Source organism: Tachypleus tridentatus, chromosome 13 (assembly GCF_004210375.1).
Source record: "Tachypleus tridentatus isolate NWPU-2018 chromosome 13, ASM421037v1, whole genome shotgun sequence".
Classification (NCBI taxonomy): domain Eukaryota; kingdom Metazoa; phylum Arthropoda; class Merostomata; order Xiphosura; family Limulidae; genus Tachypleus; species Tachypleus tridentatus.
In genome coordinates, this window is record NC_134837.1 from 132,541,308 (window position 1) to 132,566,142 (window position 24,835).

General features: G+C 35.7%; 1 protein-coding gene and 1 long non-coding RNA gene across 9 annotated transcripts in view; both read left to right on the forward strand.

Annotated features, from left to right (window-relative positions):
- Window positions 1-24,835, forward strand: part of LOC143238868 (uncharacterized) — a 303,511-nt gene that overhangs the window by 226,166 nt on the left and 52,510 nt on the right. The window lies entirely within an intron of this gene.
- On the forward strand, window positions 20,010-23,256 carry LOC143238931 (uncharacterized). The gene is made up of 2 exons (XR_013020846.1): window positions 20,010-22,385; window positions 22,416-23,256. It is a non-coding gene; the product is annotated as an uncharacterized LOC143238931 (long non-coding RNA).

Genomic DNA, 24,835 nt, shown 5'->3' on the forward strand with positions numbered 1-24,835 from the left:
GCAGCTCGACAATTCTGCCACGTTTAAACTCTTTCATTTTTTAGCCTTTGCCATGTTTTGACCCTATGTAACACAGGAGACGTCAGTGGGAGATGTTGACAACGCTAATGCTTGATCACAAATGACTAAATTTCGTTACGTATTTACCGATTAACGCTTCGTTTCAGTATGGTCTTAAACATTTGACCAGCTAATATTTAGGCTAATTTCGTAGTGTTCACATTTTTCCTATTAAATCCTAAAAAAGTTTATTATTTCTATTTTCCCTTTTCTTATTTTCATCTTTCAAAGCTTTACTCAAATAAGTGGTTGAGTCTAACAACGCAAAATGCATATTTTTTCTTTATGTTCATTGGCCTTAAGATTTTGGGCAGCAGTGTATATCATAGATTTGTATGTGAATGACAGATCCGGACGCATCCCCAAAACACGTGAAATAGAGAAAAATATGTCATGAAGCGGTTAAACAAATAGTGTTAAATCAATTAATCTGCTGGAAAAAACAGAAATGATTAAGAATCAGACATTACAGGTTCACACAGAATTACATGTATATTGAGATACATTGAATGAGTCTTGCACTCAAACAGCATTTGTAGGATTTCACCTTATTGTCGTGTAACTAATTTTCAAATAATGCTTTAAATGTCCACGTCTTGTTCATCTAACGCTTTAACGATATGTACAAAACCTTGTGTTCTGTTTGTAACACTCAAACAAGTTTACGTCTTGTTCATCTAATGCTTTAACAATACTTACAAAAACTTGTCTTGTTCTTTATCCAACACTCAAACAAGTCCACGTCTTGTTCATCTAGTGCTTTTACAATACTTTCAAAACCACGTTTTGTTTTACATCTTACACACAAGCTATACTTACAGAATTTTATTCTTTTTCTAGCATTCAAACAATTCTTAGATAATCCACGTTTTGTTGTTTATCTGGCACTCAAGAAAATTTTTCTATTTTTGTTTGTTTCAGCACAAAGCCGTGCTGCAATGGGCTACCTGTACTCTGCCCATGTGGATAGTCAAACACCGAACATTAGCTTTATAAGTTCATAAACTTAGGGCTAACCCACAGGGAAACAATACATATAGAATCCATGTCGTGTTGTTCACCTAGCAATTAAACAATACTTACAAAATCCATGTTTTGTTGCTCACCTAGTAACCAAAGATTACTTAGAGAATGCATATTACTTGTTCATTCACCACTCTAAGTCTATTCCCTTTATTTTTCATATCATACTTGGAAACATAAAATGTGATATATAATACTGAAAACACAATTCCTCAACAACTAAAACTGGGCTGCTATATATCAATATTCCATAGCAGGCCTCATCACGCCTGTCATGCAATTAACCAATGTTGACACTTTAAACTAAATTAATGAGGACACCGAGTTCAATAACCGCCACGAAGAATCAACACAACCAACTGTGGATATCTAACTCTGACACTTGTATTTACTATTCCCGAATATCTCACTCTAACACTTGTATTTACTATTCCTAAATATCTAACTCTGAGACTTTTATTTACTATTCCCGATTATTTTTAGCGATTATCGGTGCAGATTGTGATAAGTTAATATCAGCCGGTCATCAACAGTGCTCGTCTCTAATGCTTTGAATATACTCAAGGGTTGATTTTCTTCTCTAAAAACACGGACTTTTGTGGAGAAATTCATATTGCTATAGTAAGAAGTAATTAATATTCAAAACATGGTTACACATTCACGTAACATTAAGAATCCTTATCCTTTTTCTCTTGATGACATTATCGAGAAACTGTTATTGGATTCTTTAAACATTATCTTAAGGCAGATATGAATTCCATAATGTTTATTTATTGAGTTTTTATTACTGGATTTCGAACAACAAAGAGCAATTGCTCAGGATAAACATGATCAAAATATATGGATTCTGTATGATTAGAAAATCTTATTAATGTTCACTTTTTGAGCCTTGGATGTAATCGAATTGTTAGTGTTAGTAAAACTTTAATATCATGGTTCATACCCTGTGTATAAATTCAGTGTCAGCTTTAGGTATTTTAGCTTAAGGCAAGATTTTTAAAATTAATTCTCCCTAGTAGGTTTTTTTCTCCCACACTATTGCCATTGATCGACATAAATAGCATTTCTTGAGGAAATGTCCCATTTTCTAATAATTTCTGCTTTAATGGGATTCTCATAATATATTCTTCTTTTGAACTGGTTAAATTTAGAAGAACTTAACCTGCTTTAGCTTTTCGGATGCAAATAAGTAAAGTACCTACTTAAGATACAGTTTATTGCATACCTCCCTAAAGTTCACTTTGTTAGGTATGTCCTTGAAATCCAGTTTATTCAATCACTTCTTAAGATCTCGTTTGTTCTACCTTCTTTGGGTCCAGTTTTTTTGTACCTCTTTCAGGTCTAGTTTGTTGTTATTAAGTTCACTTTGTCGTGCCTCTTTAAGATCCAGTTGTTGTTGTTTTTTTTTGCCTCCTTAAGATCCAGTTTGTAATACTTCTTCAAATTCCAGCTTATAGTATTCCCGTAAGGTTCAGTTTGAAGTATTTTCTTAACATACAATTTGTGGTATCTCCTTTAAGTCCAGTTTGGAGCATTTCCTTTAGGTCCAATCTGTGGTACCTTCTCAAAGTCGAATTTAACAAATTTCTTTAAGGTCTGATTTGTTTTATGTCTTAAACATGTTGTTTTACATTATTAAGATTCCGTTTTTAAGTGTCTGTTTATTTGTATCTTCTTAAGTCTTAACACTACCAAATAAGTATGGATTCCTTGTGATAAATAGCTGACATATTGTTAAAATATTATTCATGCTTAGTCACCACAATTATACTCCATTTCTCCAGATGGTTTGGTTTCTCTGAAATTTTGCGCAAATGTACACGAAGGTTACCTGCGCAAGCCATCCCTAATTTAGCAGTGAAAGTGCGAGTATGTTTGGCGGGACTGGGACTCAAATCCGCAACCCTCAGACGGTGAGTCACGCCCCCTATCACCTGACTGCTGTGTAATAATTTTATGTTTTTCTTTCACTAATTTACTAAATAGCAAGAAATATTAACTTTCTTTTTCTGATTATATTAATCATATTATTTAACATCTACATCCATTCATTTAACTAAATTTGAAAAGTTTTGTATTTTACTTCCGGTCAGCTACGTAAGCGTCGTAAATTATTTAACATGTGTTTTCAGCTAACACATTTCTCGTACTAATTATTTAATCCTTACCTAAGAAACGATTTTTTTTTTAATTTGTAGTGGTAGTGACCGTTTGGTACATAATGCAACCGTTCGTGACCTCTAAGCCTAAGACAAGAGAGTCGTTACTCTCGCTACCAGCATCATCAAGAGAGTACTAATGGCCAAAAGTAAATTTAGAGATTTTCATAACATTTGGTACAAATAATAAGCAATTAATTTTTCTGATGTTCTTTAATTGTCTTATACATTTGTTGTTCAACAAAAGATAATAATAAAAACATCCACATCCTGATGGATTATTACCATCAATCTTAAGAAGTGTACTGGAAAAATACTTTTAAATCCAGACGCTATCTGACCGGACAACAAACTCCCATATATTTTCTCTTTAGCAAATTTTTAAAAATATATACAAAAGTGAATAATCTGATAAAATACTTTGGGAGCTTATAAATTCTTGCGGTACTTGTTTCAAAGTTATTGGATTTTTCAGCATTAAAAACGCTCGTGAAAAGTGTATAATGCATGATTGCATAACTTTAACTAGCATGCAGTTTGAATGGTATTGTTAAAAGGCCTATAACAGAATGTGTCAAGTATTTTGACATCGTTTGTACAAGTTCACGTGGAGCTTTGAGCTACCTTAAGGATATGCTTGTATTTATGTATTCATTGACATCACTCTCTAATCATGTATATAAATATTCAGCGGAAGGATAATGTTTATTAGTAATATACTTTAATTAACAAAATCTTAAATTTCTTCCGTTATTAACTTTATTAAACCTGTTAACGTTACCGTCACATACGTATTATCTGAAGAAACGAAATTAATATATTAATTTTGCATACTTGTTTGTCTGTTTTTTTTTCTGAATTTCGCACAAAGCTACTCGAGGGCTATCTGTGCTAGCCGTCCCTAATTTAGCAGTGTAAGACTAGAGGGAAGGCAGCTAGTCATCACCACCCACCGCCAACTCTTGGGCTACTCTTTCACCAACGAATAGTGGGATTGATCGTTACGTTATAACGCCCCACGGCTGAAAGAGCGAGCATGTTTTGGTGTGACAGGGAAAATATCGTAACGTACCTTCATGGATACTGTTGTCTGACTGAATAGTGGGGGGAGGGAGCATGGCCAGGTGGTTAAGGCACACGATTCGTAATCCGATGGTCGCGGGCTCGAATCCCCGTCACACTTAGTCGTGGGAGCGTTATAATGTGCCTTAATCGCGCTATTCGTTGGCAAAAGAGTAGCCCAAGCGTTGGCGGTGGGTGGTGATGACTAACTGCTTTTCTTCTAGTCTTAGACAGCTAAATTAGGGACGGATAGCGCAGATAGCCCTCGTGTAGCTTTGCGCAACTTTGAAAAAAAAATCAAATTAAAAGTGGAATTTCACGGTCACTCTTACATGAAATCTGCGGCCAAACATTACGGCGCACGTTTTTACGCGAAAGGGTTTGCTTGTCAATCTGCACTAGTCGTCCCTGATTTAGCAGATGGAAGGCAGCTAGTCATCACCACCCACCGCCAACTCATGGGCTACTCTTTTACCAACGAATAGTGGGATTGAACGTCACATTATAACACCCTTACGGCTGAAAGGGTGAGCATGTTTGGTGTGACGGGGATTCGAACCCTTGACCCTCGGATTACGAGTCGAGTAAGCACAGTTTTATCGAAACATTACTATGTATATGTTGCCGCAATGTTCTGTCATTTTTCATACTACTTCCGATATGTATTTTTTTCTTGAAGAGCAAAATGCTGCCTCGCAAATAAAAAGAAAAAAAGAGAAAAATCATATTTTTTTCTCTCGGAAAACATGAAATCCCAAGTCGGAAATTTAAAAAAAAAAGGAAATATTTTTGTTTTTCGTAACTTAACATTTTGAAGTCAACAGGACCGTAAAGCGAAAATTCAAGCAATCTTACATCAGTTTTAAATATCCTATCAGTTTCTAAGTCTTAAAAGAAAAAAAGCAGTTGACGAGAATAGTAAAAAGTAACGTCGCGAGTGTTTTGTTGAACCGTCAGTTAGGGTTAGAAATGTGAAATGTTGATTTCCAACTTTCCTAATTTATCCTGTGCAAATTTACTTGCCCATGTTTGTTGTTGTTCTGCCTTTTCCCATCTTTCGTCAACTCATTTCAACAGCCTTGGTCAAAACATTCCTTCAGTCTGGATCCCTGCCAAGCCAACCAACGCTAGCGCTATGCCCTTCTAATAGAACAGTCGGGTGAGAAAGCCTTGGTCATAGTTGTTCATGTTAGCAGCAGGTCTCGTTAGAACTAGTCTAATTTAAAACCCGATACTCTTGATTTATGTGTCACGTGACACGTTTCAAACCGTATCTGTATTGGTAAAAACATGCAGGTTAATGTAATTCGCATTGAGTAACAAAAGTAGGGTGTGGTGAAGAGATTTGATGGCCGTGCCTATTGTTGCGATGAGCGGTTTGTAGAATACGTGGATGAATTTTTAATACACCTTATGAAGAACAAGTTAATCGTTTAATAAAGTAATCTTGTAACACTCTGGTGTTGCAATGTACAATATTTGTTTAGCATCATTCATTATGTTGTAATGTTAAAGCTTCTACGGCTCACCACTTACATTATTTAATAATAAATTGTATATATAAATTTGTACATCAAAATAGATTTGTCGAATTTTATTTTTTAGGTTAAAATAGAATCTCAGAGTTTGATTAATGTTTAATAATACAAGATTCAGTTTTGTGGGTTGCGAGTTGTAAGTGACAGAAAGTTCTGCAATGAACTCGCTTCTTCGTTTTATAAAACGTCAACAAGAAGTTCATTTTGTAAATGTAATAAGCCGATATGTGCAAGAAAAAATAATACAAAGAAATGCATCTTGGAATTAATGTTCCACAGTTTATATAGATAGGAAATAAAAGTATCAGGTTTTTCTCTTTTTAAAGTTCACTTATACGTCTAACGTAACTTTAAATTTAAGCTGAAGTTTTCAAGGGCGCCCTCTGTTCCTAATTTATATTTAAAAATCGTCTGCGGATAGTTATTCTGTTCTTTCTTCATTTTCATTTTCGAAGCTCGTGTGCAGTTTTGAATACGTTTCTTGAAAATAAAAATAACTTGCTAAGCCGTATTAGTTTAGCTAACGACACGTTTTCCTCATCGTTACACTTTCTGTGAATAATTGAAAAATAAACAAAACAGAAGTTATTCGCCACGGCCATTATGCTGTAAGATTTATACTTTCTACGTTTTCCATATTGTATCAGAAATAAGGTTCGTAATCAATGAATAACTAAAACAGTAAATAACTAGAAATTCACACGTTGCAATGGCTTAACGACAGTCTACTATAACGATGCAGTACCACAAAGTCTGACAACAGGCTATAACGTTTCATGATACTAAGCCTGACAAGAGATTACAGACTGCGTTGTTTCCTTTCCGCTAAGACTAATGATTGTTACTACAAAGTTTCAGTACCGCAAAGTATCTAACGGTAGTTACTGTAGCGTAGCCAAATGCTCGCCTTAATAAAATTTTAGCGTCGAAAAGACCCTGCTTATTTATTTATTTAAATCTGTTTCTATAGTGACTTTGTTTTATATTTCGTTTCCTCGATGGGACAGCGGTAAGATTACGAACTTACAACTCTCAAATCCAGGGTTCGGTTCCCCGCGGTAAATACAGCAGATAGCCCAGTGTAACTTTGCTCTAGAACAAACAGTTTTATATTATCTATGCAAGTTAAAATTTAATAACTAGAACCAACAAGTTATATTTTTCTAAAAGGTAAGAATGAGACACTATTCGTTGTACTTGTATTCTCTGTTGTTGTTTTTCCTTCCACTTTTCAATAGGATACTCCACATGCATCTGGTAGACAAGATAGATGAAACGTATTATATTTGTGGGCAAAATTGCATTACGTTACTGGCCCTTCATTTCATTACATTTATGACTAAAATTTATTACACTAGTGGGCGTTAGAAACTCGGATCAGTAATTTTATTAGGTGCCATCCAGTTTTTTATTTATTTTTATTTTTGCCTTTTCTGTTTTAGCAGTATATAATCTAGTATTTAGTTACACCGTAAGTACACGTGGTTTACTCATAGTCATCAGTGTTAGATACTGATGTAAGGTCGAGTAGGAGAGCTTGTAGGAAAACGTACTTTTTGACTTGACTGTCCTACTTTTTGGAAAAATGTGGTTTACTCGATAGAAAGAAAACCATGGATTTTCCGATATTTTTTTCAATTGGAAACGCGTACTCTGCTTCATATTAATTGAAAATTGGGTATTTTTCATTAGGGATAAATAAATTTTTCACCTTACGAAACTTTCAGTCTCCACCCATTTGTTTTCTTGAGGTGTGGTCCCCCCCCCTTCTTTCCTCACAGACGTAAGAGTTATTAGGCTGATAAAAGTTTAGATGTATTGCCTAAAGCAATCTGATTGACTGGTTTCATCATACATTGTAAACAGACACGTCGAAGGTCAGTTAATCGAAACATGGCGCCTTTTTTTTTTTTTCTTACACAAAGACGTCACTACTAAATAGTGAAACCTTTTTCATATATTATTTTAGAGGAATGCATTTCAAAAATTGTTTCAAATAACGATGTTTTTCCTGTTATTTCTAAATGGCTCAATGCTAAGCTTATGGACTTATAATGTTAGAAGTTCGATTCCTGTGAGGTATTATTTCTAACTTACAAAATGTTTTAAATAATAAATAAATTCTGAATTGAACGCGATTAAACACCAAACAAGTATTAGTACACACCTTACAAATTCATTAAACTGTAATTAACGGTATTGGAACTACATAGAAAAAATAAAAAAGCTTAACACTTGTGAGTGACAAGTATATCCATAGTCACGTTTTGTGTTGGGAGAAAACATGTAAATTAAAATTTTTAATAGTGAAGATCTCAAACGAGAACTGTAAATTATAAAACGTATAAAAACTCAAGGGATTTAGATGCTAAACCATTATCCTAAAATTAATATTTTTCTTACGTATCACTTATTACCGGTAGGGTCTACAAATTGAGTAATTTTATGTTTTGAGTGATATAATACCCAATGTTCTATATATACTTGTCATTAGGTGAAGGCCCAGCAGGACCAGGTGGTTAAGGCACTCGATTCGTAATCCGAGGGTCGCGGGTTCGAATCCCCGTCACACCAAACATGATCGCCTTTTCAGCCGTGGAGGCGTTATAATGTAACGTTCAATCCCACTATTTGTTAGTAAAAGAGTAGCCCAAGAGTTGGTGGTGGGTGGTGATGACTAGCTTCCTTCCCTCTACTCTTACACTGCTAAATTAGTGACGGCTAGCACAGCTAGCCCTCGTGTAGGTTTGCGCGAAATTCAAAACACACCAAACCATTAAGTGCATGGTTATACAGTGAGCTATCTGTAATGTACCCACCACGGGTATCGAAACATGAATTTATCGTTAACAATCAGCGTAAAGAACTGAATAAAAATGTCCAATTTAGTCGTTTTCTATGCAAAATATCCAAGAGTAATAAGCGGAATTTCAATATAGATAGTATATCTTCACTTAAATATAGTGTTATGGGCCCTGTATGTTTGTAGGCAAATCGCAGATAGTCCATGGTATAGCTTGGTGTTTTATTCTAAACAAAGAAACAAACAAAAAGGTGTAGGTAAACATGTTTTTATTTACTTTTTTGAGGGGTGGGTGTTTCCGGAGAACATGAGCAGTGACATATAATGAAACATACTTGGGCCATCCGTATTTTGTGAGAAACCAGTGTGGTACGGGTAGGATATTTTTAGTATTATATATTTTATTTGCCATATATTTTATCACCATTTCTTTCTTACCGGTAAAAATACCGGCGAATACCGCCACGCTTTAACCACCGACTATTAACATTTTCCAAAACTCAAGTGACGGAAATCTAAGTGGGTTTTTGTTACTATTCTAAGGGTCGCGTAAGCAAAATTACTTGGAAGAAAAAAAAAGCAAAACAACATTTGCCTCTGTGATGCATAATCTTTCGTCGGTAAAAAGAAATGGTTTCCTTAAAACCTGAAATGCACACGTCGTTGACAGAAGGCTGTTTGGGATGTTTTAAGCTTACGGAAACACTCGGGTGTTGATGGTCCATCATACTCAGTGTTAACATTTCCAGATTTTCCAGTTTCTCTTATCTGTCTTGCTTGCAAACAAAACCATAATATTATCTATTGACACGAATTGTGGAGAAACAGTAACAAAGTAGATAATTTTGTGTTCATTATTTGGAATTAAAAACACGGTTACGTGTAACTTAATTTTTTTATGGATGACTTTATTTTGTTCCACTTGTTGTTGTTACTTTACAACTTACTACCTTCTCTATAGGACACTGATATAACGTCCACACTATATTTCATAGTTGTCGGTTGTTCCCCCCCCCTCCCTTCCCGTCACATCCTGGTTAGAACCATTTTTACGACGTCACGTGTGACGATTGGTATCCAGATAATTCTTAAAGGCGTCGGAAAAAAGAGGCTGCCCTCTATGTTCTGTAAAAGGGGACATCATCTATTTTGCCCCTTTCAATAAATTTCGATAGGTTTACGATTTTCTCAACATGAATTTAGTTTGCGTTCCTACAACAACAAAAACAAATGCTCGGCATAAAAATTCAAAAGACGAAGAACTGAATTGAGAAGATGAGAAGACGAAGATATTATGATGAACGAAACGATCGTGGAAAGCAGTCGTTCAACCACTCATGTTAACATTAATTTTGCTTGCATTTTCATCTGTTTTCATCATATCTTGTTAACTGTTACATCCCATTAAACCTAACTCGCCACGCTAATTCGCCTCGTCTTTATGGGTATTAGGGTATGTTGATAATCATATATCCAGGAGGGTCAAAAACCCCTTCCTCCGTCACTCTAATTATAATGTTTGTTTGTTTTTGAATTTCGCGCAAAGCTACACAAGGGTTATCTGCGCTAGCCGTCCATAATTTAGCAAGGTAAGACTAGAGGGAAGGCAGCTAGTCATTACCACCCACCGCCAACTCTTGGGCTACTCTTTTACCAACGAATAGTGAGATTGACCGTCACATTATAACGCCCCCACGGCTGATAGGTTGAGCATGTTTGGCGCGATGGGGATGCGAACCCGCGATCCTCAGATTACGAGTCGCACGCCTTAACACGCTTGGCCATGCCGGGCCCGACAAAATAATGGTACAGTGTTTCTTGTTAGGCTGGTGCATCCTTCCAGTCCAATTATTCTGAACATTAATGTAAGCTCATGGGATTCTTCTACTGTCCGGACAGCATATTTTTATGACACAGCTGCGACAGAGAATATGTTACAGTATTCTTCAAATTCCAACACAGGGTAAAGGCGAACCCGCGCTCTATTTTGAAATATAATATTTACTTTATATTGCTAGATCTATATGGTAATACCTCACTGATATGTTGTATTATCATAGCAACATATGTTGTTATAATCCTCAAGGTAACCCCTTTATGTTACTTTATTTTTATGTTAACAAGACTCCTAGGACTTAACAGGGCGGCTGTGCATCTTACACTTGTCCTATCTTGTATTTTAAACCAACTCTTATTAGCAGATAAATAAGTTTCTTTTTTCTTTCTTGAGCTGTCGTATTCACAGTCTCTTTTACAGTGTACTCACGGCCTAAAAGTGTGGGGTGTCTTTGTGCAAGAGTTTATAGTCGCGAACCATGAATCCTTGGATTCACAGTCGAGTGCGCTAACAACTGAGCCACACTTGGCTCTGTGGACGATTAAGCCGGGAAAAAGGAAATGGGTTCGTTTCATTAATTTTTTGGTCCCGGCATGGCCAGGTGGTTAAGGCGCTTGACTCGTGATTTTAGAGTCCCGGATTCAAATTCCCGTCATACCAAACATGCTCGACTTTTTAGCGGTGGATGGTGATGTCTAGCTGCCTTCCTTTGCGCTGCTAAATTATGGACGGCTAGCGCAGATATATCTCATGTAACTCTAGTGCTAGGTGGGATGTGTATGTGTATTTTCTTATAGCAAAGCCACATCGGGCTTTCTGCTGAGTCCACTGAAGGGAACCGACCCCCTGATTTTAGCGTTATAAATTCGTAGACTTGCCGCTGTACCAGCAGGGGATGTGGGGCATGGTAAAGCTATACCACTTCTTGGAATATAAATGTGTGCATATCGCATTGTTTTTACCAGCTTAGAAAAAGATTTAGGAAGGTTTTATGGTTATTATGATTACAACGCTATATCTACATTCGTATCCTCTTGAATAAATAGACATTTCTACATCACGAGAAATTCTTTTTTTTTTTTCGCTAACGCACCCCAGTGATAATCTTATGGACTTCTATTGGTAAAATCCAGGTTACGATTCACTGCGTCGTACAGAGTTCAAATAGCCCATTGTGTAGTTTTGCACTAAAAAAAAAGCAACATCTGTCGCTTACCTACAAATTTTTGTTACTAGGAAATTAAGAAAAATTATATTTGAAGCTAAATTTTTAACTGATCAACGTCTGTTTTTCTTCTTTTTATATATTTAATGAGCGCTTGAGAAAGAAAAAAAAGTGGTAAACAGTGTCCAGTTGTTTTTCGGCATTAGAAACAGAGGGCGTCTAAGGAGCGCTTTACTGAACGGTATAACGTGAGATAAATCTCGTGGTTGTAACATATGCATTCTGGGTGGTCTGTAAATTCACACGTTAAACAATCTCTGTGTTTCTAAGCTGATGTGATTGGAGTCTGGTGCCTCGGTGTACGACAAGATTATTGTTTGATATTGATTCGATATACGGTTTCTGTTTTTTGCATAATTACCATTGTCACGTTTATCTTCAACTCTAAGATTGCAGTTTAATATCCCACTAATTTACTGGTATAAGTTCCACTATGCTTATAGATAATATTCATTATACCATGATGTCTTATAATAGTCGGGAGAGAATGATAAGTGTTGTTCACACACAATTACAAAATCATCAGCTGTGAGCAGACACCGTGGTTTACACATAACTACAGAACTACCATCTCTGAGCAGCCTATACGGTTCACACACAACTACAGAATCATCAGCTCTGAGCAGACGCCATTATTTACACATAACTACAGAATTATCAGCACTGAGCAGTCTTCATGGTTCACATACAACTAACAGCGATGGTTCATACATAACTGTAGAGTCATGAGTTTCTTACTAACAGCGATGGTTCATACATAACTGTAGAGTCATGAGTTTCTTACTAACAGTGATGGTTCATACATAACTGTAGAGTCATGAGTTTCTTACTGTGAGAGTCATGAGTTTCTTACTAACAGTGATGGTTCATACATAACTGTAGAGTCATGAGTTTCTTACTAACAGCGATGGTTCATACATAACTGTAGAGTCATGAGTTTCTTACTAACAGCGATGGTTCATACATAACTGTAGAGTCATGAGTTTCTTACTAACAGCGATGGTTCATACATAACTGTAGAGTCATGAGTTTCTTACTAACAGTGATGGTTCATACATAACTATATAGTCATGACTCTTTTTACCATCAGCGTTGGTTCATACATAACTATAGGGTCATGAGTTTATAACCAGGAGCGAGGGTGGTGCATTTTAGTATTCGAAACACTGTATACTTATGAATTTCTCATGCTTATTTATTCTTTGAGACCCTGTGCATGTGCACATGTAGTTTCCACGACTATTTTTATATCTTTGTATTACGAGAAAAATGTTTGTCTTATTGTATGTAACACGTGGTAATTGTCAGCCTTTCTAACACAACTATTGTATCACTTCACGTGCGGGTAATAACAGTTCCTAGAAGTTTGACCTTAGAACCACCTGCCTTGACATATGTATGACCTGAAAAATACGTGGGTTTTCTCCGCTGAAGAAAGCTAATTTGAGCCGTTTTGAGTGAATAAAACCGTATCAAACATACGGTATTAAATGACTGCATGGTTCCACTCTAATCTACTATTATTTTCTTCGAGTTTTTAAAAACATATTTACCAAGGAAAATCAAACATCTCTTGTTTACGTTCTGCATGGGATCGTAACTCATCATTAGTGATACTGAACGTTATGCTGTTTTATTTTGAAGTTTATTGCTTTTATTATTGGTTTCAAGTCGTGAGATCAGTATGCTTTAGAAACTACACGTTCGTAACATAATATAAATAAATAATTAATTAAATTTTCAGCGTTGGTTTACGTTTCATTATTTTTTGTTGTGAATTTGTCGGCCTGGATACGTCTTTAATAAAGTGGACAATGTTTTAGACTGATATTACTTTTAAGCCCCCCCCTGGTGGTTTAACTATTAACTTGTATCTCCAGACGTAGAACAGTAATTGATGAGTGTGTTGACCTTTATCTGAACTTGCCATGAAAACTTAGAAATTTTTTCAAATTTCTCAATGTAGCAAGAGCAATGCTAGTATGTCTCATATTTGTCTTGCTGGAGGTGTAGCTACGTCATAGAATATTAAAGAAGTACCTGGCGTACATGGATTATAGATATATAATATTTACAATCATAACGACAGATTAGCATCCTCTCCACCTGTTACACTGGTCATCAATCGACGTTTGTCACACAACATGTCCCACGTGTCTGTGGGGACCTATAAAAACCAAACTGGTCCAGAGACATCGTGACACACCACATGTACAATGTTTCATCATGCACTCCGGGTGATTAAGTTAAAGAACCGTGGTTTCTAGAGTGTGGAGGGGGGTAGGGGAGAGGGAATACTGCATACGGTACAATGCATACACGAGGTTATACGTCATTTATGAGAATCAGAAAAGGTAAATAAATTTTTACTTTTTTTTTTTAAATATTTACGAACTTGTAACACCGCGCTAGCGATCCTTACGAAATGAATATTTCATAAAGGTTAGATATGACGCAGTATATTGCAGCTCTTCCTTGGCTAACATCTCGTGTTTCTAGAAAAGTGTGTGATAAAATAAGCTAAATCACGAACAACTGTTTATTGCCTATTGTATTGTATTGTATTGTATTGCCTATTGTTAACCCCTGTATCACAGTTTGGCAATTATCGTTATACAAGGGGGATCGAACCCTGGACTTTAGCGTTGTAAACCCGTACACTTATCACTAATCCAATCAAGAGGCAGTCGTAGAAATCTCTAATTAGGTGGTCAAGCCCTTTCATAACAACTAAGCCTTCCAGAGTATTTTACTGTCGTTTTCACGTTTCTATACCAAAGTGTAAAAACTGTAAGTAGATATATATATATATATATACACACACACATTAACTTGATATGTAAGTAGGATAGAAACTAGAAGTAATTGCACAATGTTCTGCTTTAACAATAAATAAAGCCCAAATTGATAGTTACAAATATTTATGCTTCTTGCTTTTAAAGTACCGTTTTGTAGCTTATAGAGTGCATGATCCTTCTCATGATTCATTGTATGCGCACATTTTACTGACGTCACGACAGTACAAATTGCAACGTTAAGCTTCCCTTATGTGACATTATTTTAGTTTACAATGAATGAATGACTGACAAACAACACATTACTGTATGGTGGTGCAAATAGTTAAAACAGTTGAACACTACAGACAGCCATCGGCCCCCTTTCAGGCAAAAAAGTATCACCGATTCATAGACATATGATCAGAAATTATGTTGTTTTTTTCCTGAGTATTTCCGGTTAATTCAAGCTCTTTAATTAATGTAATCTGTGAATATTTCAATATAAACTAAACATATTTACATTTACGGCTTCTCATAGTATACATTTGTTACTATTATAGGCTTTTATGTGACGTAATAACTTGCGTTAGTCACGCCCTTGAAACTAGTCCATTTTTGACCGAATATGACCTATGGCTTGCGTGGTCGGACTGTAAATCCCATAATTAGTGGTTCACGACCCGTTTCGGAAAAAGAAACGCACAATACATTTTGGAGCCGTCAGTGTGCTATAAAAGCGACAGTCAACTCCCACTATTAACACTATTCTGTCAGGTGAAAACAGCCTAACAGTTGTCGGTAGATACTGCTGACTAGCTCACTTCCCCCTTGTTTACCAGTTCAAGATTAAAAATGGACAGACGCAGATAGCCCTTATGCAGAGGAAATCTGAAACAAAATAAACAAAACTTTCGTAAATTCAGTTATTTCTTCCTTCAACAATTACTATATTTTACAGATTGTTTTATATATCAAGAAATAAATCCTTTTGGAAGCACAAGTAGAGAATATTAAATAAATGCTAATAATAAAAACTATTTTTCGTTGGCAGTTCTAACAGAATAATCCAGAAGGAAACATAGAAACTAAACACACATCTGTTATTGCGTTAGATCCTGCGACGAAAACCTTACATTTACTCATGCCTTACTTAGGCACCATGTCGTACATGGTTGAGAAGATAATTAAAAGACAATTATCAAGCAGTTTTATCCACCCAAGCTCAGCCAAAACATATCTTTGACACAGAGTCTATGTTAGTTAAAACGTACCTTTGACACAGAGTCTATGTTACTTAAAACGTATCTTTCATGACACAGAGTCTATGTTAGTTAAAACGTATCTTTCATGACACAGAGTCTATGGTAGTTAAAACGTACCTTTGATACCACAGAGTCTATGTTAGTTAAAACGTACCTTTGACACAGAGTCTATGTTACTTAAAACGTATCTTTGACACAGAGTCTATGTTACTTAAAACGTATCTTTCATGACACAGAGTCTATGGTAGTTAAAACGTACCTTTGATACCACAGAGTCTATGTTAGTTAAAACGTACCTTTGGCACAGAGGCTAGGTTGGTTAAAACGTACCTCTGACAGAGAATCTATGTCAGTTAAAAAGCACCTTTAACATACAGTCTAGGTCAGTTAAAATGTGCATTTAACATAGTCTAGGTCAGTTAAAATGTGCATTTTGCAGAGAGTCTATTTTAAAGTGATTCTTTAACTTCAAAGACAAGCAACATCCACGAATACTTCGCTTGTAATATATATGAGTTCACATGCCTAAGTTACAACTAAGGATATACTGGATTAACCAATAGAGTGCTCTACAGTAGAATAAAACAACACTGTATTCCTAAAGGCTTCAACACCAATGGAATTACCAACCACTAGCTATATGAATTTGATGACGTTCCTGTCTTCAGTTTCTTTAATATCATACTCCACTACTGGGAATATTTCCGCCTCAGAATGTTATAATCTTTTGTTAACAAGCTAAGGAGATCGATTCAAACACAAGAAGGTGAAAGCACCTTTACTACATCCTCAATTGTAAAAATGTGAAAAAAGAACAGAACACAAACCAAGATCGTTTAATATGAGGTGGTCTAACTAAACCTTCGTTATATGCATGAAAAAGTTTTTAATTTGTAAAATTAAGCTCATTTTTTGAATTCTTAGGGATTTACGTCGATAGCTTGGAATTAGAATATGTATGCGTCCAACTTATTACACACATAAATATGTATATAAAGTTGCATAGTAGTTTATACAGCTGTAAACAGTTGCAAAATTCTAGACTAACATGGTGGTATATTCCATTTTCCATTAAAATTTAATTTCATTAATATTATTGCTAACAATGTGTAAAACAATTTTGAATATTGTTACTATTTATTCTTGTTTAGGTTATTTTTCATTGTTAACCACGTATTTCTTTTTAGGAATATTCTAAATTACCTCAGCTGGTCTTTAAGATATTATTGCGTTAATGGCTATAAGACTCGTAAAAACTCGGATAACCAGCCGACAGATGTTATATAATCATCATAGGTGCATGACATTATGTAATTGTTGTTTGTTATATAGAATTGGCTTATCGAACAATTACGGTAATTTTTAGTTCTGGTCCCATTAATTAGCTGACTTTTGATCTCATGCTGTTGATAACTACAGGTGTAATTCCCAGCTCATAAGATAGAAGCCGTAAGAAAGACTTGAAACACATATGGAAATTAAATTGGCCTACCTTGACGCTGTGCGGAGCCTTGTTTTTCAAATAGTCATTTCACTAACGTATATTTTTTCTCACAATGTAGTTGTTTCTACCCTAATTAACCCCCCCCCCCCTCAGTGGTCCATCTATATGTCCGCGATCTACAATGTCAAGAAACCTGTTTTTAGCAGCCGTGGTGAGCAGAGCACAGATTGGGTAGCTTTGTGCTTAATTACAAACAACCAATAAACTACTCTGATTTTATTTGTTTATGTGCGATGTATTTTGCTGCTGTGTTTTCAGCTTGCTCTCTAAGTAGTTAAACATATATATATATGCATGAACATATTCGTAATATATACGTGTTGTGGTATTTGTATTGTTCTTGGCGCTCTTTCCAATACGTAATACGATAATAAATGATACGTAGAACGAGATGTGTTACAGTGCAAGTCCGATGAAAAAAAAAAAAGCGTGACTTTGTCACGTTGTAGAGGATGGCTAGGGTGTCCTGTCTGTTGTAACCTGACACAAACCATATGTAATGACTTCTGTGACTAGCGGAGAAAGAGGGCGGAAGATCGCACGTGCTGTGACGCCCGTGAGTAGAAGGCGAGAAAATGGAATATTTACTGAGGAATGAAGAAAATATATGGCTGGATATAGGCAGAAAATTGGGTTGTTTGTGTATTGAATCCGAACAAATAAAACAATTGTTTTATTAATACTTCCTCGAACGACAGAATACAAGTATCTATAGGTAAAAGTGTTGTTATAATTGGTCAAGTATCTATAGGTAAAAGTGTTGTTATAATTGGTCAAGTGCTCGACTCGCACTCCACGCGTCGTTGGTTCGAATCCCTGCTACACCAAACATGCTCGCCCTTTCAGCCGTGGAAGCGTTATAATGTTACGATCAGTCACACTACTCGTTGGTAAAAAAGTAGTTCAAAAATTGACGGTGGTTGGTGATGACTAGCTGCCTTCCCTCTTGTCTTACACTGCTAAATTAAGAGAGGCTAGTGCAGATAACATTCGTGTAGCTTTGTGTAATATTCAAAAACAATACAAACCACCTGAAGGAATATAATACAATCGTAGTGATTAAGCACAAATAATATTTTAACAATATGTCAGATATTTGTCAGAAGGAATCCATATTTATTTGGTAGTGTTAGACTTAAGTAGATACAAACACTTAAAAATCGAAACTTAAAGAGGCAAAACAGCATGTTAATGGCATACAACAAACTATACCTCAAGAAATTCATTAAACGGGACATTAAGGAGGTACCACAAATTGAATTTTAATGAAATACTTCAAATTGGACGTTAATGAGATACCACAGATTGGACCTTGCAAAATGGACGATGAAGAAACCCTTTTGTTTTTCAGTAATATTACTATAACACATCATTTAAAGCGATTCCTAAGTAAACGTATGAACTTATTTTAAATATTTATGTGCATGTTAAGCCGACAGAGTAAGACATATTTGCATGAAATATGGTTAGAATTTTATTACCTCCTCGAGGCAGTCAGCCATGTTTGCGGCGTAACAGCGCACACTGTTTCTGTTTAAAGGCATTATAACTTGCATGTTTTAGTTCTATTTACATGAAGGTATTTGTATTTGAATTGTATTTGTGCTTGTGACTAAGCCACTAAGACTATCTGCTGTTGTCCCTAAATTTGAACTATTGACCAGAGGGAAAGCAACCAGGCAGAAGCACACTCGCTAAGGGATTTACTGTCACTCTTATAACGCATACAACTTAAAATTCTAGGAATATTTTGTGATACTGCATTGATTCGAATCCGGCTAACTATCCACCTCCGAAATCTAGAGCTTTATCACAGGTCTAATAACCCTTGCTTTAACGAGATGACAAGCGCTAAATTTTCAGGGGAATACAAAGCTAATTTTTTCCTGTTTCATCAAAATCTGAGAAGACGTTTTACAATTAATTTGCAACAAATGCTTCTGATAAAATTTTATCAGTATTTTATTTTTATTTTATTTTATAGTATTTTATTTTAACATCAGTGTAGATGCCACGTGTTGTCAATCATTCACCTTCGGTTCTGGTTTTGTTTTATCTTATTTTAAATTTCTGGTGGTGGACTTCAATCAGATGATATGATTAAACTACTAAGCTTCAATTTAGGAAATTGTTGGAACCTTTGCACTAATCTATTCAATTTAGACTGTATCCGGTTTATATTAGTAACGATGTACACGAGTCTCGCAGATTTATAATCTGTATTCTTTCACATATATTGTTTGGGTAATATCAATCGATATTATCACGTGCATTGTTAAAGGTATTAGAGTATTCTCATTATTGTTGTGTGAGAAATGTCAACACTATTCCAACAACCCGATAACGGATATTCTTAGTTATTATAGTATTCTCATTATTTACTTTCTATATCACATATTGGTGTATAGAAGACATATTAATGCTAGAAATAAACGACCTTATAACAACACCAAAATGTTGTTTTATTTAATTATTTTGTTTGTAATAGAACACAAAGCTACACAATAAATTATCCGTGCTCTGCCCACCCAGTTTCTAGCGTTGTAACTCCACAGACATACCGCTGTGCTATTGGGGTCGTTATTTAATTAGACAATCAACGTTTCGCTTTACAGTTTCTTCAGAAGCGTTCACTAAAACACGAACGGAAACTAACAGTACAAAGCTGTTAGTTCCGCTTTGTGTTTTAGTGAACGCTCCTAAAGAAGCTGTAAAGCGAAACGTTGATTGTTAATTAAATAAAAACACTTTGGTGTTATAAAGCCGTGTATTTCTGGTATTGTAGTGTTCTATCTGTCGTATTGTTATAAAAGATACTCATGGTGTACCTCATTTCAGTCAAGCTTTATTGTATAATGTTTTCAAAATGTATGTGTAGGTGACGTCCTTTATTTATATAAAAGTATATCTTTATTATCAACACTAGTGATAAAGTGGAAGTGCTGTTTATCACCCCTATCTTTAGGTGTACTGTTTTATTTGTTTGTGGTTAAAGTACAAAGTTACATAATGGGCTGTCTGTGCTCTGCCCATTAAGGGTATCGAAATCCAGTTTCTCGTGTTATAATTCCGCAGACGGGTTGTTATATAGGTTTTTATCTTATGTATAACATCAGGCTAGGCTTCATAAAAAACATGGATTTCCAAATATGGACCGGGGCGTGGCCTACAGTTCAATTTATCAGTTCTTGAATCCGACGGTCCGTGGTTTGCCATCCATTGACGCAAGAACGCACCCTGCACTTCGGAGATATAGTTACCGTGAAGAGTGACAGTCAAACCTTTCTGTTCGGTCAAACAAGAGTAGCCCAAAAGAGTTGGCGGTGGGTGCTGTTGACTAGTTATCGTCCGTCTAGGATTTTCGTAGTATGATAACTAAAGACAAGCTGATCAAAGCACATGGTTGTTTAGTATCCGAACTGCTGAAATGTTATTTTAAAAAGATATTCCGAGAATTTAGTTCAGAGTGGACACGTAGGGCAGTCAAGTTTATACCGAAAGGAAAAAAACGTTGTTCAGTATATTTCGCGTCTGAAGTGCTTAAGGTGTGGTAATTAATCTATATTTTCTGCTCACTTTTAAAGTAGTTTAGGCCTAAACAGGAAGCTTTTCCAACGACAATAAAGGTCTGTTTTGTCTTTATACCATCTGGCCGCAGTTTAGTTTCATAACAGGAAGTGAACCTCTTGAATCGTCTTTATTGTTAGAAGTGCGGCTGTTTTTCTTCATGATGCGCGTGCTCACAAGCTACAACGCCATCTTTTGAAGAGCTTCTTATTTCTATAATTATGCAGAGTTTAGCGGAACTGTTCTCTTGACTTTACCACATCAATCTAACCTTAATGTGAATTCGTTTTATATTACTGGTTAGGGTTCTTATCTCATCAAAAGCACTTGTCGAGAGTTGAACCTCCGTCCACCGGAACGTCTGGGCCTCATGAGTAATCCCCTAGCTACCACTACCTCTAAACTGTGAAGAAATTGTGTTACGTGCATTGCGTTATTTCACAACAACCTAAATTGTGTTCGAACACTCACCAGTGCGAATTATGACTCGAATGTTTGTTGTAGCGACACTTACGTGTTTCATTTCGTAGCTGTCCAGATTTTTATTATGTTTATCTAGTTTGTTCAGAAGTAAACATAAGATGGCTCCTCAGTCGGTATATTTTTGTTTCATTTTGTTATCCCACAATAACTGTGTTTTTTGATTAGTGCTATAAATATTTAAAAACCCACTTTTCTCTTTCCCCTAAACTAACTCCGATTGACCCTCACAAAGTCGAAGTTTGTTAGATTTTTCGTTGTTGTTAGTTGTTGTTTTGTTTTTTAGTATTCAACAAAATGTCTGCATTAATAACTGGTGGGTTTCAATACCTCACCCGACAGACAGGGTGGTGATAGACAAGTATTAGAACACAGTTTCCTACGGGGATGAAACCATAGTTACTGATAGTAAGACGCGTGTTTAGTTACTCGTTAAATAAAGAGAAACGCGTGTAAAACTAGGAAATCATTGCAAACAGCACTCACATAATTTGAGATTGGAGTGTGTGTACTACCTGATTTTTACCGGTTTTTGTACTGAATAAACTTGAAGTATATTAAACGCTGTCAAAAAAAACTCTTCTTTATACTCGCGATTCTTTTATTTGTAACGCCGAGCGTGGACTGGTGGTAGATCAGAAAGTCCAAGGTTCGAGATTCTGTTTAGCTACAGAATGCGCTCCCTACTTTCAGCTGTAAGTAGTTTATAAAATTCACAGTTAATCTCGCTATATGGTTAAGAGTAGCCCAGTAGGCGACTGGTGCTGCTGAACAGTTTCCTTTCTCTGTTAAGCAGTTTTAGATTAGACGTAGTTATACCTTCGGACATCGTTCAGGTTTGGAATTCCAAATACCTTTAGGTTATTACACTTCTACATTACATATTATAATTCGAAAGGAAATATTTTTCCATGTTGTAACAATAAAATTACTTCTTAGATTTTATTAAGTGTATTATCTGTTTATTCAGTTTCCATGGTGTATTTATCAGAGTCATAAGAAATTATTGCTCCATGAAATATGCTTAAATTTGTTTAATCGTCTTCAAAGCTGTAGCAATTTGAAGTATACCATCTACACCAATAATAGTTCCAGGTATACCATCTACACTACTTAAGGTTCCAGGTATACCATCTACACTACTTAAGGTTTCAGTTATACCATCTACACTACTTAAGGTTTCAGGTATACCACCTATCAATAAAAGTTCCAGGTGTACCATCTACACCAATAAAAGTTCCAGGTATACCATCTACACCAATAATAGTTCCAGGTATACCATCTACACTACTTAAGGTTTCAGTTATACCATCTACACTACTTAAGGTTTCAGGTATACCACCTATCAATAAAAGTTCCAGGTATACCATCTACACTACTAATAGTTCCAGGTATACCATCTACACTACTAATAGTTCCAGGTATACCATCTACACTACTAATAGTTCCAGGTGTACCATCTACACTACTAATAGTTCCAGGTATACCATCTACACTACTAATAGTTCCAGGTATACCATCTACACTACTAATAGTTCCAGGTATACCATCTACACTACTAATAGTTCCAGGTATACCACGTACGTCAATGAAAGTAGAAATTCTAAATGCTTTTATTAATGTGAAATGACTTTGGATGGTTTTATTTTTATAGGTCAATGTTATGTAGATAAAGGTCTATAATTGAAGTTTAAGGTTAGTACTGTGTAGGTAAAAAGGTGCACATGAAGTTATGCAGATAGAGACCTGTAATTGATGTTTGAGGTCGATATTATACAGGTGGAGAACTGTACTTAAAGTTTGAAGTGTGTGTTAACTAGATAAGTTTTGTACTTGAAGTCTAATGTTAGCGTTATGCAGTTAGAAATCTGAACTTGAAGTCTGAGGTCAGTGTTATGCATGTTGTAAATAACTATACTAGAAGTCTGTTTTATTTGTGACACTTGGAAATAAACTATATTCTTTTTTTCGTTTTTTTTCTTGTTCGAAACAGAGAGAGAATTCGCGAAGCATTTAAATTAAAGAATATAAGACACGTTACTTAACTACACATAACAGGGAACTATGATTGGTTATCACGTTACTTTACCTAACAGGAAACTGTGATTGGTTGAGCGCTACAAACCTTCAAACTTGTCGCTACATGAGGCTATTTAAAGTAAGACAGCGGTAAATTTACGAACTTGACAACGCTAAAATCTTAGGATCAATTTCCCGCGGTGGACACAACAAATAACCCAATCTTGCTCTGCCCAAAAACAAACAAACAAATAAATCTGTTTCAGATATATTATGGATGATATATTTATTAATTATTTAAAAATCGGCTACTGTTACATTATAAAATCAGTGTTCATGGAGGTCTCAAACCTCCGTAATATTTTGTCCCAGTACGAAGACACATAAAGTCCTGAGCAATCAAACTAAAAGTTTCTACACAGACGCTTAGAAAGGGTGTATTTTAAACGTTTTCATAATTGTCTATATATATTGTGTGTGTAATAATACACTAGCACTATTTTACAACAGACATAACTAAAAAATACGAGTATGGGCCTGTACAGCACGTGTGAGATAAAAGTAACGTTTCCAGCTGTTTGAAAAGTGAGAGGTTAAGCTTGGGCTATACGTTAAATTGTGCTTAGGTTTGCAAGGCAATGTACTGCAGAACAGCACACTGAGTTGACGATCTTTAGTCTGCCACTTTTCATAAAGCCCATCTGTCACAGTAATCCTAAGATTCATGGAATAGGGAAGTGGAAATGACAGCTAAATAATTACTGTTCTAATTTGGTTCACTGTGTAACCAGAATAGTGTTCTATGGCCCACACGAATTTGGAAAACTAGCACCTTCAATTTTTCTTGTAACTGAGATAGCATTTCCTTCTAGATTGGGATGCTTATATGAAGGTACCTCTTCAACCGTAAAATAATAAGTGTTTTATTTGAAAAGCCAGGATTTTTATAGAAGTTCTAACAAAAGGCGTTCGGGACTTCTATAGAAAGTGTACATATATCCCTTAAGAAATAACCGAGATCCATACAATAAGAAAAAACAAACAAACATAGTATTAAGATTAAAAACCTACAGAAGGATATGTATATACATATCAACATATACGTACACACGCACATATAAAACAGAAATGTTCAGAACCCTGAATAGAAGATCGAAACAATATATTATAACCATAAATTTTTAAGCCATAAACAAAACACATTAAAATTAAACAAAATACGCTGCACATTTTAAAAAAGATCCTAGAGTACAAGCTACAACGTGGGGTTCCTCGCTGGTACAGCGGTAAGTCTACGGATTTACAACGCTAAATTCAGGGGCTCGATTCCCCCTCGGTGGACTCAGCAGATAACCCTGTGTGGCTTTGCTAAAAGAACAACACACACACACATACAACGTGGGATTGTAAAATGTATCCTAGGTTTTGGAGGTGACTGCGGAAGTAGGACCCACATTGCGGTGGAGATACACCGTCTATCAGTCTTAATCTCCATTTCGCTGGTCTCACATAAGAAAAT